The sequence below is a fragment of the Ziziphus jujuba genome, chromosome 5, assembly GCF_031755915.1.
Source record: "Ziziphus jujuba cultivar Dongzao chromosome 5, ASM3175591v1".
NCBI classification, from domain to species: domain Eukaryota; kingdom Viridiplantae; phylum Streptophyta; class Magnoliopsida; order Rosales; family Rhamnaceae; genus Ziziphus; species Ziziphus jujuba.
In genome coordinates this window covers 4855851-4874816 of record NC_083383.1, presented here as the reverse complement: position 1 = coordinate 4874816, position 18966 = coordinate 4855851, and the positions used below count along the sequence as shown (strand labels likewise).

General features: G+C 36.8%; 1 pseudogene; it reads right to left on the bottom strand.

Moving 5' to 3' along the window:
* Positions 1-16057: 16057 nt before the first annotated feature.
* LOC125420114 (photosystem I P700 chlorophyll a apoprotein A1-like) lies at positions 16058-18538 on the bottom strand (annotated as a pseudogene).
* Between the last annotated feature and the right edge of the window lie 428 nt (positions 18539-18966).

Sequence of the window (18966 nt, the reverse complement as noted above, 5' to 3'; positions counted from 1 at the left end):
GGGGTTATAGTCAACATTGATTCATCATTGTCAACGTTTCTAATTCAAAACCAAACGTGAAACTTTGGTTTCATTCGGCTCCTTTATAGAAGATAAATAAATTTCCAAATATCAATGAAATTAAAAAGAATTTGACCCATAACATCTATTGTTAGAGAATCATGGTATTGTTAGCCATGAACACACCAAACCTGAGACCAAGCAAGGTGCCTTGGCCAAGGGTCACTTTCATTTTTATTTTTTTTGTATTTTGTTTGGTATTTTATAAAAGCCATTTTTGTGTAATCTAGGATTGATAATTTGGTGCACAAAGACACCAAAATGTATAAATTAAAATGTATTAGCCAAATTAGGGTTTTAGGAAGTTTAGGGAAATGAAGCACCTTGATAACATGGAAGGCACCTTGGTGGCAAAGATGGTCTACTTGGTGACATGAAGCTCAATCATTCGGCCTCTCTCTCATCCAATGCATGAAAGGACATGTGTCATCATGGATGAGGACTACTTCAACATGAAGCACCTAATGTGGCAGCAACACTTGTCAACAAATTAAGAAGCATGGTGAAAAGTTACTTGCACATGTGGTTTGCTTCACCATGAAGGACTTGTTTTGTATTAGTGCTAAAACCGGCCATGGTGTGCTTTCACACCTTTTTTGTATGCTATAAATATGTATTACATCTTAATGAATATATAGTACTAAATTTTTTGAGAAAATACCTTAGTTTCCAATTTGAAACCAAGAGAAACACAAACCGGCCAAAACTGGAAAATTTTTCAACAGCTTATTCAAGCAAGCCGAGTACATCTAAACCCCAAATCAAATTCAAACTTTGAAAACCTTGTTATCTTTAGATTAATCTTGCCCTAATCCTTTCAAATCGGTATCAGAGCATTATTTCTAAAAATCCTTGTTCAAAAATCGATTGAAACTCACAAAACATAAACCTGTTTCAATGTCATCCTCATGCTTTTCAGCACCTTCACCTCTATTTTCTATGGCCAAAACTATCCTGTTTGGGCAATCAAAATGAGAGCCTATCTTCAAGCTTATGACCTTTGGGAACTTATTGAGGTTGATTATGAGTAGAACCATTAAGATCAGGTGCTACTGTGAATCAAATCAAACTTCATAGTGAAGAAAATGCAAGACCTTTCAAAACACTCATACCAATACAAACTGCTTTGACCGATGACATCTTCACTAGAAGTATGACTTGTACAACCCCTAGACAAGCTTGGGAAAAGCTTCAAGAGGAGTTCCAAGGAAGTACAAGACCAAGAAAAATGCAGCTACTCAACTTTAGAAGGGAATTTGAAAATTTTTAGATGCTGAAACTTGAAACTGTGAAGGAGTTTTCCAACAAATTTATGAAGATTATCAACCAAATCCGATTACATGCTGAAGTTTTTCCAAACTAGAGGACTATTGAAAAGATCCTTATATGTCTTCCAGAGAAATATGAAGCAAAGATCTCAACTTTGGAGGAAACAAGAGACCTTACACAAATCACAGTTGCTGAATTGATCAATGCCTTGCAAGCCACAAAACAAAGGAGGAGTCTTCGGCTACAAGGTGAATCAAGCTCAAGTGAAGCAATCCTTGCAGCAAATAACAAAGGCAAACCAATCCAACAACCATGGCCTTTTCAAAGGCAAAATAGAGGCAAGGAGACCACAAACCAAAGAAGGAACAAAAGCACCTATGGTCTTTGCATAACATGCAAGAAGCAAGGACACACAGCGAAGATATGCTGGTGGAGACCAAATGCTCAATGCAAAATTTGCAAGAAATTTGGTCACATGAAAAGAGTTTGTAGGCAAAAGAACCAAAGGTAAGAGGTAAGACATGTTCATGAACCTGAAGAATAAAGTGGAGAGCATGAACATACCTTTATAATAACTTGCAACCTTGCAAGCTCAATCAAAGACCAATGGATTTTGGATAGCGGGTGCACAAATCATATGTGCAACAACCGTGACTTGTTTGTCAAGTTCAACTTAAGAATTGCTACAAAAATTAAGGCAGTAAATGGAAAAATCATGGAGGCCCAAGGAAAAGGAGATTTGGTCATTGAAACATTAAAAGGTACAGTTCAAATAACCAATGTTTTATATGTACCAAACCTATTTGAAAATTTACTTAGTGTGCCACAACTTATGAAGAAAGGATACATTTTGAAGTTCTTAGATACAAGTTGTTAAATATCTAAGGATGAAAAAATTGTATTAGTTATCCATATGAAGGATAATAGCCTTGTAATTTATTTAAATCAACAAAGTTAAATGGCTATGAATACCAAAGTCCAAGAAGATTCAAGATTATGGCATAGAAGGCTCGGCCACTAGAACTATGCCAGCATGAAGCAAATGCATACTCAACAAATTGTTGAGAATTTACCATAAATCCATGAAGATGAAGTTATTTGCCAAACACATCAGCTTGGCAAAATCAAAAGATAACCATTTCCTTTGACAACACTCAGCAAAGCAATGGAAAAGTTACAAATGGTGCATTCGGATTTGTGTGCACCAATGAATGAAGCAAATCACGTAGGGAAAGGTATTTTATCATCTTTATTGATGATTATTTAAGAAAGTGTTGGATATACTTCCTCAAACAAAAATCAGAAGTAGCAGCCATGTTTGAAGAGTTCAAAACACTTATGGAAAATCACGCACAAACAACCATCAAGGTGATTCGAACCGACGATGGTGGAGAATACATTTCCAAAGCTTTCCAAGATATTTGCAAGACAAATGGCATCATACATCAACTCACTACTCCATAAACACCACAACAAAATGGAGTGAGTGAAAAGAAGAATAGAACCATCATGGAGAGGTCAAGATGCTTGCTATTCGAGAAGTGCTTGCTAAAGAAATTTTGGGCCGAATATGCCAATACAAGTGTATACCTTTTAAACCGACTTCCAAGTAAGGCAATTGAGTCTAAAACTCCAAATGAATTGTGGTATGGTTTTAAATCTTCAATTTCTCACTTAAAAGTCTTTGGAAGTATTTGTTATATGCATGTCCACGACTCTAAAAGAACCAAGCTCAATAAGCAAGTATTGGTATATATGAAACAAGTTTTGTATCTATATACTCAACAAATGAATGAAAGGCAAAAACGAATTGGTGTGCTGTCTAGTTTTATGTGGCCTACTCTAACATCTTCTCTTCATTTTCTTATTCTTCCTTCAAAACAAAACCCCTAACAATCCTAAATATCATTATACCAAAAACAAACACAAAAATCACCTAAAGATCAAACCAAAAATTTGATTAAACATTGTGCACAAGACTAACACCTTATGTACAACACTCTTGGCCAAGTGGACCCAAAACCACACCAAACTCTAACATGGTATCAGAGCTTTGTTTGACCCATTGAGGGACCTTATGAGCTTTATTTTTAGCCTATTTTCTTGTGAGAGAACCCCCCCATTTCATTCTTTTCATTTTTGGTTTGAAGTGGTACAAAAATCTAGCTAGAAAACTCATCAAAAATCCAACCCAAGAGCCATTTTCTTCAAAAATTCGGTTGTGTCATGGCTTCTCAAAGTTTTGCACCTCCCACTCCACCAATATTTGAGGAACAAAATTACTCCCTTTCGAGCATAAAGATAAAAGCCTACCTACAAGCCTTTTGATGCGAATCCGCTCGAGACCGTTCAACCGACAACCCGCTGGGGTATTGATCCAATATAGATGAAGGGCCGATCACTAGAGCCCAAGCCAAGAAGTTCAAGGACAATCGCGCTGTCTTTATCCAAGGAATAAGTTATAATAAAGAGGGGTTGTCCATATCTAAAGAACCAAGGCCTATTCTACTCATACAAGCAATAGAAGCCAAAACAGGCTCGGATGACGTTTTTAATGCCAATATGGAGGTCGGGTTGTATGAATTGGATCCCCATTATTATGTGTTCAATTCATATGGTGGATGAGCCATAGAAACCATCCAAAGCAGCTTTAAAGCCGAACAACATAGTGGTTTGCGCACAAGGGGAAGAAAGGCCGACATTTGCTGTATTCTTTGCTGGCTTTATTGTGTTTTAGTGGATTAGCCTTTTCTCATATTTCTAAGCAAGGGCAACGTGAGGAACTTCATAATAAGCTTATTTGGCATTCCAAAAAGACTATTTAAGCTGATTTGGAGTCCAATTAGGTCAAAGACGGGTCAGTATCAACCTAGCCGAAAATTACCATACTTAGTTTCCTAATTTGTTTTTACTTTTTGTTTTAGGAAACTATCTTTAATTTTGGATTTGTATTTATTTACTTATTGAACGACTAAGTTTAGGAAAGTTTTTATTTTATTATTTTGTTTTTAAATTAATTAATTCCTAATTGCAAATAAGGGAATTAATTAATTAGATTAGGAAAAGGAAAGATTCGGTCAAGCTAGAACTCTTCATTGTGTGGCCGGTTTTTCCTAGGGTTTTTAGGGTTTATTTTGTTTCTTTCAATGCCTATTTAAAGGATTATTTTCAATAAAAATACAAGCTGGATTTGATTGAGAAAATACTTGTGAGATTAATTATCTATTTGTTCTTTGAGAACACCTAAAACACCATTAGGGAATTGGTTGTTTTAGCTTGACTTATCAATAGCTTTTTCATCCCCTGTTGCAGCGTCTACATTATACCAAGGTTTCTAACCTAGGTTGGTTAGGGGTTGAGGTCAATTCCATTAAAACTTGAACTTAATTAGGATCCGGGCTAATATAATACGGGTTTAGGAGCAGGTCGTCCCAGGTTCGTATCATTTGGTATCAGAGCCAAATTTTGTTCAAGTTTGATCTGTCTTTATTTGCTTTATTTGTTTTTGTGTTAATCTACAATTTTAGCATTAGGTTAAGGTTGCTTCTATCATCATACACGTTCTGCATCATTAAAAAAAAAAAAAAAATTCATTCTTAGTTGAATTAGGTTTCATAGTTTTATCGTATTTTTGTTTCCTAGTTTGTTGGTTGTTTTTCATCATTGTTCTAGGTAATTTTGGTTTTTATTGATTTTTCTTTGCTGTTTTAGTCTTAAATATTTGTATTCATATATTTGAAAAAAAAAATAAAAAAAAAATGAAGAGTGGGGTTTGCGGTATAAAAAATAAAAAATAAAATCGCACAATTTGAATTTTTGATTGGGAGGTCACGGGTTTGGTGTTTGTTTTGGAGTTGGAATTGCAATTTTGGTAATTATTCTTGCTACTTCATTTTTTTATGTTCTGTGAGTGAAAAAAAAAAAAGAAGAAGAGGTAAAGCCGAATAAAAAAAAAAAAATTCGGGTTTGTTGAATTTGGTGTTGAAATAAAAGTTTGGGAACTTGTTTGACTTGTAGATTTGATTTGTGATTTCTTAAGTTTCTGGATACTTATTTTGTTGGATATTTGAATTTTGGGTGCTCAAATTATTTGGATTAAAATTAGTTAAAGGATTTGATACAAAAACTTGAATTACAAAGAACAACAACCAACAACTATTCTATATTTTTGTTCAATTTGATTCTTGTTCGTATTTGCATTTTTTTTTTAGAATTTTATTCTTGAACTCATAATCTATTACCATCTGGTCCATTTCTTCAAAATTCCAAAGTTTTCCCATTAATTTGCTTTATTTTGCCTAGAAAAGCCGAAACTAGGTTTTGTTGAACTCTTTCTGTATTGCCTACTTTTAGCTACTGTTTTATTGATAAGTTTAATTAAAACATACTTGTAATCTAATTGCTTTTTTGGGGGTGTTTTAATTAGAACTTTGAGTTAATTCTTTGAGTGGAAAAAAACAAGAGAGTGTGAGCTTAAAAGAGGGTAAAAGCCGAACTAGTGTGCAAACACGAGTGTCGAGACATTGTTTGAGTGAAAGACGTGAGCGAGTGCATATTGTGAGGATTTATTTTATTTTCATAGTATTTGAATAACATGTCAGATTTTAGAATAAGAAGAGGAGACACACCACTGAGAATTAATAAAGAAGAGTCTGTAGGATTTCATGGTGATCCACGAGCTACCGGGAGTGATGACTAAACGGAATTGAAAGCTGTTTTGGAACAATTACAGTGGGTGAGTGCTCAAGTGGAGCACATCAATCAAAGGATGGGAAGGCTAGAAGTTTCATAAGGAATGCTAAACACAAGAAATAGGCAAGAATTCCATGAAGGTCAAGGTCCAGGACAAGGAGATCGTGAGAGACCGAGAGAGGAATTTGAGGAGGAGAATTTCGGTGGAGACTTTGAGGAAGGCATGGACGAAACCTTTGCTGTCCAAGAGAGAGCTGGCCATGAAGGTATAGAGGGAAGAAAAAGATGACAATCTTAGCAATATCAAGATCAACATCCCACCATTGATGGGAAAAAGTGATCCCGAGGCATATTTGGAGCGGGAAGAAAAGATGGAGATGATATTCGACTGCCATAATTATTCGGAAGGTAAGAAGGTGAAGTTGGTAGCAATGGAGTTTGGCCATTATGCACTCCAATGGTGGACAAAAGCAAGGCACCCGAAGGAGAGTTGGTGATGACTTGATCACAACATGGTGACAAATGAAAGGAGCCATGAGAAAGTGGTTTGTGCCATCACATTATCTTAGGTTGCTGCATCAAAGGCTTCAATCTTTGTCTCAAGGAAATAGGTTCGTGGAGGATTATTACAAAGAGATGGAGATACTCATGATGAGGCTGAATATGAATGAGGATAGGGAGGCAACAATGGCGAGATTTCTTGGTGGTTTGAACCGTGACATTGCCAACCAGCTTGAATTGCAACAACACTTGGAGTTGGAGGAGATGTTGCATGTAGCCATTAAGCTTGTGCACCAATTCAAGAGGAGGGGTGTAGGATTATAGCTTGGAGGTGTTTCCAGAAGTGGGAGAATCAATTCAAGTGGCTGGAGAAACAATTCAGCTAATGAAATCAAACCAAAACCAAAAGCTGGAGAAGAAAGTACCAACCGGCCAAAAAGGGAGGCCAAGACCGAATCTGTCCAAGCACTTAAAAGTGAGATAAAATCTGATCCTAAGCCTAAAAAATCCAGAGAAATAATTTGTTTTAAGTGCCAAGGAAGAGGACACATAGCTAGCCAATGCCCAAATAGAAGAATCATGGTATTAAAGGGTGATGGTGAGCTGGAATTTGCAAGTGAAGAAAGCAAAATTGAAACCGAGCAAGAGGAGGAATGCAATGATGATGAAGCCGAACTGGTAGACACATCTAATGCTGAGTTGAGCTTGGTTTCAAGGAGAGTACTTGCTGTCTACAATGATAAAGAGCATATACAAAGAGAAAACATCTTCCACACTCGCTGTGAAATACAAGGTAATATTTGTAGCATGATTATAAATAGTGGGAGTTGTACCAACGTGATAAGTAATCTTGTAGTTGATAAATTAGGCTTGAAAACAATTAAGCATCCAGAACCCTATAAGTTACAATGGTTAAATGATAGTGGTGAGATGAGGATAAATATGCAAGCCAAAATTAAATTTAATATAGGTAGGTATGAGGATGTTGTCTTGTGTGACATTGTACCAATGCATGTCGGACATATTTTACTGGGTAGACCATGGCAGTTTGACAAAGATGCTACTCATTTTGGTTGAGAAAATAGTGTTGTTTTTAGGTTTAAAGGGTTGAAAATCAAGCTAGAGCCATTGACTCCCAAGAAGGTCTGCAAATATCAACTACAAATGCAACAAAGGAAGGAGACCGAAAAACTTAAGGAGAAAACAAGCATGGCACCAACGGCTTCACCATCCTTTCAAGAAGGTGAGATTGAGGTTGCTGATCAAGGTAAGCTTTCTAAAACCCAGATCGAGTGGAAAAACCAAGAGAAAGCCGAGAGGGGGGGTGAGAAAAGAGAGCAAACCCGAGGGAAGAAAAAGAAAAGAAAGAAAAGGGAGGAAAAACCAGAATTTTTATTTGAGTTTTGGGGATATTAATAAGGCTATTGAATGTATTAAACCCTTGCTGGTCAGGTCATGATATATAATGAAAACTATTTTAATGATCAAACTAACTTTGAAGAACTTGAATTGCCAAGTTCAATGATTTCTCTTTTGAAGGAATTTGGAGATGTTTTCCCGAATGAGATTCCAAGTGGACTACCACCTATTCGAGGGATAGAACATCAAATTGACTTTGTCCCAGGGGCTGCCGTACCAAATAAACCAGCATAGAGAAGCAATCTGGAAGAAACAAAGGAGCTGCAAAAACAGGTAAGTGACTTGCTTGATAAAGGATGCATTCGTGTGAGTTTAAGTCCATGTGCTGTTCTTGTTTTATTGGTACCTAAAAATGATGGTTCTTGGACAATGTGTGTTGATTGTAGGGCTATAAAGAACATCACCATTAAATATAGACATCCCATTCCTAGGTTCGATGATATGCTTGATGAGTTGCATAGTGCTTGCATGTTTACTAAAATTGATCTTAGGAGTGGTTATCATCAAATTAGAATGAAAGAAGGTGATGAATGGAAAACCGCATTTAAAACTACATATGGGCTGTATGAATGGTTAGTTATGCCTTTTGGATTATCTAATGCACGTAGTACTTTCATGTGGCTTATGAATCATGTAATGCGTCCATTTATTGGTAAATTTGTGGTTGTTTATTTTGATGATATTTTGGTGTATAGCCGAAACTTGGATGAGCATGTGGACCAACTTAGGCAAGTTTTGCAAGTTCTTAGAAAGGAAAGATTGTTTGCTAACATGAACAAGTGTGATTTTTCCAAAGATGAGCTTGCTTTTCTAGGATTTGTAGTAAGTGCTGAAGGAATCAAAGTGGATCAAGCTAAAGTGCAAGCAATCAAAGAGTGGCCGGTTCCTACAACAATCACCTAAGTGAGGAGTTTCCATGGCTTGGTAAGTTTTTATAGAAGATTTGTCAAGAATTTTAGCACCATAGCCGCACCTTTGAATGAAGTTGTCAAGAAGAATGTTGGCTTTAAATTGGAGGAAGTACAAGAAAAATCTTTTAATTTGTTGAAAGAAAAATTGTGTAATGCACCTTTATTAGTTTTGTCAAATTTTTCTAAGACTTTTGAAATTGAGTGTGATGCTTCGGGTGTAGGTATTGGAGCTGTCTTAATGTAAAAAGGAAGACCCATAGCCTACTTTAGTGAAAAATTAAATGGAGCTGCACTAAACTACCCGACATATGACAAGGAGATGTATGCTTTGGTGAGGGCTTTGGAGACGTGGCAGCATTATCTCATCCCAAAGGAGTTTGTGATTTATACGGATCATGAGTCTTTAAAGCATATTAAAGGTCAAGGAAAACTGAACTGAAGGCATGCCAAGTGGATTGAATTTATTGAACCCTTCCCATATGTGATCCGCTACAAAAAAAGGTAAGGAAAATGTGGTTGGCGATGCATTATCGCGAAGGTATGTACTCTTTTCTACCTGAGATGCTAGATTGCTTGGATTTAAACATTTGAAAGAACTTTATGAGCATGATAGTGACTTTGGGGTAATTTTTAGAACCTGTTTGAAACATGGATTTAATAAATTTTACGTATTTGAGGGGTATTTGTTTAAGGAAAACAAACTTTGTGTGCCTAATTGTAGCAATAGGGAATTATTGGTTTAGGAAGGACATGGGGATGGTTTAATGGGTCATTTTGGTGTTTTCAAAACTTTATCCTTGCTGCAAGAATATTTTTATTGGCCTAACATGAGGAAAGATGTTGAGAGAATTTGTGAAAGATGTTTGAAATGCCGAAAAACAAAATCAACATGATGCCGCAGGGATTGTACAAGCCTTTGCCGATTCCTACCTATCCTTGGGTAGATTTCTCTATGGATTTTATTCTTGGTTTGCCTAGGTCAAGGACAGGTAAGGATTCAATATTTGTTGTAGTAGATAGGTTTTCTAAGATGGCACATTTTATTGTATGTAATAAAACTGATGATGCATCCAATGTTGCTAATTTATTTTTCAAGGAAATTGTGAGATTGCATGGAATGCCAAGAACTATTGTTTCGGATAGGATGCTAAGTTCTTAAGTTATTTTTGGAAAACTTTGTGGGCGAAGTTGGGTACTAAGCTTTTATTTTCAACTACTTGCCACCCACAAGTAGATGGGCAAACCGAAGTTGTGAATAGAACCTTGTCCACTTTGTTACGTGCTTTAATTAGTAGAAATTTGAGAACTTGGGACGAATGTTTGCCACATGTTGAATTTGCTTATAATAGGACTTTACATTCAGCTACTAAACATACAACATTTGAAATTGTTTATGGTTTTAATCCTTTGACTCCATTAGATCTAACACCTTTACCTTTTGTAAAACAGATTCATGAGAAGACAAAGGTAAATATTGAGAGGAGGATCGAGCAATATGCAAAGGTGGCTAATCAAGGTCAAAAACCAATGGCCTTTGAACCCGGAGATTGGGTGTGGCTGCATTTGAGGAAAGAAAGATTTCCTGAACAAAGGAAATCAAAACTCATGTCAAGGGATCATGGACCTTTTCAAGTTTTGGAGAAGATAAACGACAATGCCTACGAACTTGATCTACTAGGTGAGTATAATGTTAGTGCCACCTTCAATGTTGCTGATTTGTCTCCTTTTGCTGTAGGTGATGACTTTGATTTGAGGGCAAATCCTTTTCAAGAGGAGGGGAATGATGCAAATCCGCCCGAGATCGTTCAACCGACAACCTGCTGGGGTATTGATCCAATACAGATGAAGGGGAGGCCAATCACTAGAGCCCAAGCCAAGAAGTTCAAGGACAATCTTGCTGTCTTTATCTAAGGAGTAAGTCATAATCAAGAGGGGTTGTCCATATCTAAAGAACCAAGGCCTGTTCTACTCATACCAGCATAGAAGCCAAAACAGGCCCGGGTGACATTTTTAGTGCCAATATGGAGGTCGGGTTGTATGAATTGGATCCCCATTCTTATGGATTCAATTCATATGGTGGATGAGTCATAGAAACAAGCCAAAGCAGCTTAAAGCCGAACAACATAGTGGTTTGCGCACAAGGGGAAGAAAGCCGACATTTACTGTATTTTACTGTATCAGCCTTTTCTCATATTTCTAAGCAAGGGCAACGTGAGGAACTTCATAATAAGCTTATTTGGCATTCCATAAAGACTATTAAAGCTGATTTGGAGTCCAATTAGGTCAAAGAAGGGTCATTATCAACCTAGCCAAAAATTACCATACTTAGTTTCCTAATTTGTTTTTACTTTTTGTTTTAGGAAACTATCGTTAATTTTGGATTTGTATTTATTTACTTATTGAACAAATTAGTTTAGGAAGTTTTTTATTTTCTTATTTTGTTCGTAAATTAATTAATTCCTAATTGAAAATAAGGGAATTAATTAATTAGATTAGGAAAAGGAAAGATTTGATCAAGCTAGAACTCTTCATTGTGTGGCTGGTTTTTCCTTGGGTTTTTAGGGTTTATTTTGTTTCTTTCAAAGCCTATTTAAAGGCTTATTTTCAATAAGAATACAAGCTGGATTTGATTGAGAAAATACTTGTGAGATTAATTATCTCTTTGTTCTTTGAGAACACCTAAAACACCATTAGAGAATTGGTGTTTTAACTTGACTTATCAATAGATTTTCCATCCCCTATTGTGGCGTCTACATTATACCAAGGTTTCTAACCATAGTCGGTTAGGGCTTAAGGTTAATTCCTTTAGAACTTGGACTTAATTAAAATCTGGGATAATATAATACGGGTTTAGGAGCAGGTCATCCTAGGTTCGTATCACCTTTAGACTTTGGGATGTGATGGAAGAAGGTTATGAAGTTGAGGAGTTGAGAGCAAATGCCACACAAACACAAAGACTTGCACATGAGACCGAGATGGCTAAAGGATTCAAAGCTTTGACAGCCCTCCATTTCGTCGGTGAGTGACTCCATCTTCACTAGAATCATGTCTTGTACAAGTGCTAAAAAAGTTTGGTTAAAGTTGCAAGAATAATTTCAAAAAAATGCTAGAACAGGAGAAATGCAAGTTTTAAACTTAAAAAGATAGTTCGAAACAATTAGAATGAAAGAAAATGAGTTGGTTAAGGACTTTACGAATAGACTACTAAAGGTTGTGAACCAAATTAGAGTCCTTGGAGAGCCATTGACCGACCAAAGGGTTGTAGAGAAGGTATTGGTGAGCTTACCCGAAAAGTTTGAAGCTAAGATTTCTTCCCTTGAGGAATCAAGGAATCTTAGTGAGATTACTTTGAGTAAGCTTATCAATGCCCTCAAAGCGACGGAACAAAGAAGAGCCATAAGAAAGGAGGAGTCTTTAGAAAGTTCTTTTATGTCTAGTCAAAGCAAAAAGAAAAATAAAAAGAACAACAACAAGAATAAAGGAGGAACCAGTTATGGAGGTTTCAACAACAACAACAACATTGCAAGGCAACAACAAGGAGGACAACGACAAAACTGTGGGGGTTATCCACCATGCCCTCATTTCAAGAAGCATGGACATGGACTGAACAATTACTTTTAGAGACCGGATGCAACTTGTTACAAATGTGGGCAAAGAGGACATCTTGGAAAAGTATGCAAGCAACGAAGGCAACAAGAAAATGTTGTAAATGAGGAGGTCGAGACCTTATTTGTGGCTACATGCCTTAAAGCTACAAGTAGTGGTTTTGGTTGGTTGGTAGATAGTGGTTGTTCACACCACATGACTTTTGAAGAAACTAACTTTGTGGAGCTTGACGGATCCTACAAGACAAGGGTGAAGATTGGGAATGGAAGCTTCATGGATGTAGAAGGAAAAATAGACATCTCATTTAACACCAATAAAGGTACAAAATTTATCCAAAATGTTCTATATGTGCCTTCTTTTTTTGAAATCTTGTTGAGTGTTGCATAATTGGTTGAAAAGGAATATGTTTTGAACTTTGGTTGTGATGGTTGTTTGATATCGGATGCTTTTGGAAATGAGGTGTTTAAAGTTTCCTTGAAAGATAAAAGCTAGAGGTTGAATTTACTAGATAGTGAACAAGATTTGAAAGGCAAAGTTGAGTCCATTTCTCAACTTTGGCATAAAAGGCTTGGTCACTCTAGTTATGGTGCAATGAAGAATACTAATGCTTTGGTGAATGATATGCCCTTGATTGATGATGTGAAAAATGTGTGTGAAGTTTGTCAACTTGGAAAGTCAAGTAGGTTGCCATTTTCTAAAATTGATGGATGGAGAGCCAAGGAGAAGTTAGAACTTGCTCATTCGGATGTGTGTGGTCCCATGAGTGTGTCTTCCTTGACTGGTCATAAATACTTTCTCACCTTTATTGATGACTTCTCTAGGATGTGTTAGATTTATTTTTCTCACACATAAGTCACAAGTTTTAGAAAAATTTATGGAATTCAAGAAGTTGGTTGAAAATAAAAGTAGGTCCACTTTGAAGTGCTTGAGGACCGACAATAATGGTGAATGTACTAGCCTAGGTCTTGAATATTTTTGTGAAGAAAATGGAATAATCGATCAATTACCACACCATACACACCACAACGAAATGGTGTGTGTGAGAGGAAGAATAGGACATTGATGGAGATGGCTAGGTGTATGATACATGAAAAGAAAATGCCAAAGAAATTTTAAGCCAAGGCTATCTATACTAGTTCCTACATTCAAAATCGATGCTTCACCAAATCCATTGAAGGCATGACACCCTATGAGTTGTGGTTTACAGAGAAACCATCTTTAGATAATGTTAAAGTGTTTGGCAGTGTGTGCTTTCTCCATGTTCACTCACACATGAGAGATAAGCTTGACAAAAAGGCTAATGTTGGTGTCTTGGTGGGATATAGTGCGGTTACCAAAGGTTTTAGGATCTATAACCTAGAGACCAAAAAGCTTGTGGTAACAAGAGATGTGAAGATTTATGAGAATGGAAAATGGGATTGGACTAAGGAAGAGCTATTGGTGTATAAGGATGAGCCACAATTTGAAGAAGAAAATGAAGAAAGAAATGTTAAAAACAACAATGATGAAGATGATAATGATGAAGACAATGAAGAGGATGATGATCTATTCCAAGAAATCATTGGAGCCAATTTTTAGGTTGGTGATGGTGTTAGAGGGGAGAGATCTTTGTCTGAGATTTATGAAAGGTGTAATGTTGCACTTGGTGACCCTACATGTGTGCAGGAGGCCTTGATGAAGAAAGAGTGGAAGGAAGAAATGGATGTGGAAATGGAGATTATTGAAAAGAATGAGACTTGGTCCTTGGTCACTAAACTGAAAAACAAGAAAGCAATTGGTGTCAAATGGATCTTTAAAACTAAATACAATCTGGATGGCACCATTTGCAAACATAAGGCAAGGTTAGTGGTCAAAGGTTATGCATAACAAGCTGGAGTTGACTATGGGGAGACGTTTGCACCCATAATAAGGATGGAAATCATTAGACTCATCCTTGCTCTTTTGGCTGCCAAGCAATGGAGTTTGTTTCACTTGGATGTGAAATCGGCATTCTTGAATGGTGTATTACAAGAAGAAGTATATGTGAAGCAACCCGAGGGTTATGTGATTGAAGGACATGAAGACAAGGTTTATAAGCTTCATAAAGCCTTATATGGTCTTAAGCAAGCACCTAAGGCTTGGTATGGAAGGATAGATGGCTACTTGCTTGGACATCGCTTTAGGAGGAGCCAAAATGAACCGACTTTGTATGTGAAGGTTCAAAGAAGCATGATAGTGGTTTATTTGTATGTGGATGACTTGTTGGTCACCAGTGAGGACCCAAGGAATGTGGTTAAGCTTGAGATGTCTAGCTTGGGTCTCATGAATTACTTCCTTGGTGTGGAAGTAATGCAATGCCAAAGAGGAATATTTATATCACCAGAAAAGTACATCAAGGATCTTTTCAAGAAATTTAATCTTGAAGAATGAAATCCAATGAGCACTCCAATGATCCAAGGAGAGAAGTACCGAAAGGAGGATGGCACACCAAAGGTAAATCCTACTCTTCATCAATCCTTAATTGGTAGTTTGCTTTATGTGTGCTCATCTAGACTGGATATTATGTATGCCATGTGTGTGCTTTCAAGATACATGCAAGCACCCACCCAAACTCATCTTATAGGTGCCAAAAAGTTCTTAGGTATTTTAAGGGCACTAGTGATTATGGAGTTTGGTATAAAACAAAGGATGAGTTGAAGTTTGTTGGCTATTCAAATAGTGATTAGACAGGCTACATTGATGATATGAGGAGTACTTCGGGCTACTTGTTTTCACTTGGGAGTGGTCCTTTCTGATGGAATGCAAAGAAGTAAAGCACAACGGCTCACAGTACCACAAAAGCCGAATACATTGCTTGCTCATCTTGTGCAAACCAATGTATTTGGTTAAGGAAGTTGATGGGAGATCTTGGTCATACTAAAGAAAGTCCAACCATAAATAAATGTGACAACACTCCAGTAATTTCAATAGCCAAGAACCTGGTACAACATGGAAGAACAAAACATAGTCCTGATAAATTATGATTGAGGCACGATTTGCAATTTTTAAATCACAAAATGCTCAGTTTCCATTTCGGTTGCATGTGTAACCAACCAGCTACTATCGATATGGCAGAAAGAAATAATAGAAAAAGAGATCCATTATAAAGATCTCCATTAGTATGTAAGCTAATTGTATATCACCACTGATAAACACCAGAATAAGCGATAGTCACTAGGCAAATAGCAGCCCCCCAAATTGCATGAGCAATAGGTCTTACCCGTAAAAGGTCCTGTACCCATGCCTTAGAGTTTCTGAAAGTCCACAGAAAAATTATTGCTAATTGCCCAAAATGGGAAGCAAAAATATTCTGATAAAGATGTTCCTCAGTAATATCATCATGACTTTCGAAGTCATGTGCGGTAACAATACCAAACCAAATACGATGAGTAGTGAGGTCCTGAGATAAGCCTTAGCTAAACCTTGGAAATCTTAATGCCATAATGCCTTTCAAATCCTCTTAGCCATTATCCTACTGCAATAATTCTTGCTAAAAGGAACGCCTATGTTGTGACAATTCCACCCAGAAGGTAATGAGTTACTCCCACAGTACGTCGTTGGACACTGCTGAAGGCTCTAAGCTAAGTAGCAGGAGCAACTTTTAATTTATTGTGAGCCCAAACGATTGATTCAATAAGTTCTTGCCAATAACCACACCTGTTGTAGAGAAACGTTACACTAAAAGCCCATACAAATTGAGCACCTAGGAAAAAAAGACCATATGCAGATAATGAAGAACCATAGGACTGAATTACTTGGCATGCCTATGCCTAAAAGAAATCATGGAACCACCCATTAATTGTATTGGAACTTTGTGCAAAGTTGCCTCCCATGATATGAGTTACCATTTCTTGATCACTTATACTACCCCAAACATCTGGCTACATTTTCCAATTGAAATGGAATATTACTACCTAAATTGAATTATACATCCATAATAACCCTAAGAAGACATGATCCCAAGCAGATACTTGACATGTCCCCCCTCTTCCATGCCCATCACAAGGGAAACGAAAACCAAGATTTGCTTTTCTGGTACCAAATGTGAACTACAAGCAAATAGAACACCTTTCAAAAATATAAATACCGTCACATCAATTGTAAATGTATGAATGTGATGTACCAAAAAATCGGCGATTCCTAATGGAATAGATAACAAAGCAATCTTGCCGCCCACGGCCACTAAATCACCATCCCCCAAGTTAAACTGGTACTTATTGTTGAACCAGGGGCCGTTGTGCCAGGTGCTAAAGCATGGGTGTTTTGTATCCATTGAGCAAAGACGGGTTGTAAATGCATAGCAGTATCTAGGAATATATATTGGGGACACCCTAAAGCATTCATAGTATCATTATGAATATACAAACCAAACTGTTAAAGCTTGAAAATATACATACCCAGTTGAGATGTGATATGATTGCATCGCGATGTCTAAAGACACAATCTAATAGGTCACTGTATCGAATAGTTGGATCATCGTTTCTTACGATAAAAATGGCTACATGAGCAGCAGCACCACCTATGAGAAATCCACCAATCTGCATGTGATGTGTGAACAATGAAAGTTGTGTACCATAGTCAGTAGCTAGATATGGATAAGGGGGCATCGAATACATATGGTGAGCTACGGCAATGGTTAAAGAGCCCAACATAGCTAGGTTAATAGATAATTGAGCATGCCATGATGTTGTTAGGATCTCATATAGACCTTTATAACCCTGGCAGGTATGAGCCTCTAAAATATCTTTTATGCCATGACCAATGCCCCAGTTGGTCCTATACATGTGACCTGATATTAGGAAAAGAATTGCAATAGCTAAATGATGGTGTGCTATATCGATCAGCCGTAGACCCCCAGTTACTGGATCTAATCCTCCACGAAAGGTAAGAAATTCCGCATATTTTGACCAATTCAAGGTGAAAAAAGGGGTTGCTCCCTCAGTAAAACCGGGATAAACTTGAGCCAAAAGATCTTAATTTAAGATAAATTTATGAGGAAGTGGAATCTGTTTAAGATCTACTTCAGCATTTAGAAATTGATTAATCGGTAAAGATACATGTACTTGATGCCCTGCTCAAGAAAGAGACCCAAGTCCTAGTAGCCCTGCTAAATGATGATTCAACATAGATTCAACATCTTGGAACCTAGCCAATTTTGGAGTAGCTTTGTGATAATGGAACCAGCTAGCAAAAAGCGTTAAGCCCACAAAAACCAATGCACCAATTGCAGTACCATAGAGCTGTAATTCACTAGTTATTCTAGATGCTCACCATAGCTGAAAAAAACCGGAGGTTATTTGTATTCCTCAAAAACCACCGCCTACATCACCATTCAATATTTCTTGACCCACTATGGGCCAAACCACCTGGGCACTAGGCCCAATGTGAGTAAGATCACTTAGCCATGCTTCATAATTGGAAAAACGAGCTCCGTTGAAATACATACCACTCACCTAAAGAAAAATGATGGAGAGTTGGCCGAAATAGGCATTAAATACTTTTCGACAGATTTCCTCCAAATCATTGGTATTGCTATCGAAATCGTGAGCATCAGCGTATAGGTTCCAGATCCAAGTGGTAGTATCTAGTCCTTTAGCTATTGGTCTGGAGAAATGGCCTGGTCTGGCCCATTCGTTGGAAGAAGTTTTTATGGGATCCCAATATACAAAAATTGTAACTCTTGAGCCCTCCTATTTCCGAACAACACATACAAAGAGACCCACCAATAGTTAAGTAATTAGTGAACCTATGAGACAAGTTTAGACTTAGTTTTTTTATCTTCTATCTCCCATCTATCTATTTTCTTTAGTTATTCACTAGAGCAATTATGATCTAGAAGTCGATTCGGGGTAAGTGTTCGGATCTATTATGACATAACCTGGGGGAACTTAACGAACCTTTTTAATCTTATAAAATTTTATTGAGGGCTTTGAATTAATAAAATTATTTTTTGTGCAATCTAATGTATTCATGTCTCAATTAGAAGTTCCTAAATGAAGACACTTTATGTCTTACATAGAATATATTACTATTACTCTATTCCAAATCGTGTGAACAGTCATTAGTCATTACTAAGAGATATACCATTATTTCTATTTAGTCATTCGAGGGTCCCTTTTACTTTTATTAGTAATTATTATTAACATAAAAAAATAAATATATTTTCTAACTTATCTGTATATCGTTTATCCCTACGAAATAACAAACGAAATAGAATGATCTTAGAAAGAGAAGGGATATAATGAAATTTTTTGATTGGTTATTCCCAGAGAAATGATCCATTTTATTTGACTAAACAATTCATAAACAATTCATTATAACAAATAAAAAAAAAAAAAAGTCAGAATAAAATGGTGTTCTTATTTGAAACGCCTTGTGATCTTCAACCAATTTTGCGCTTGAATATAATCCGCAGGAGTAAGCGCTATAGCCTATTTCCAATACTCAGCAGCTTGGTCGAACCAAGCCTCCACAATTTCAGAATCTCCTT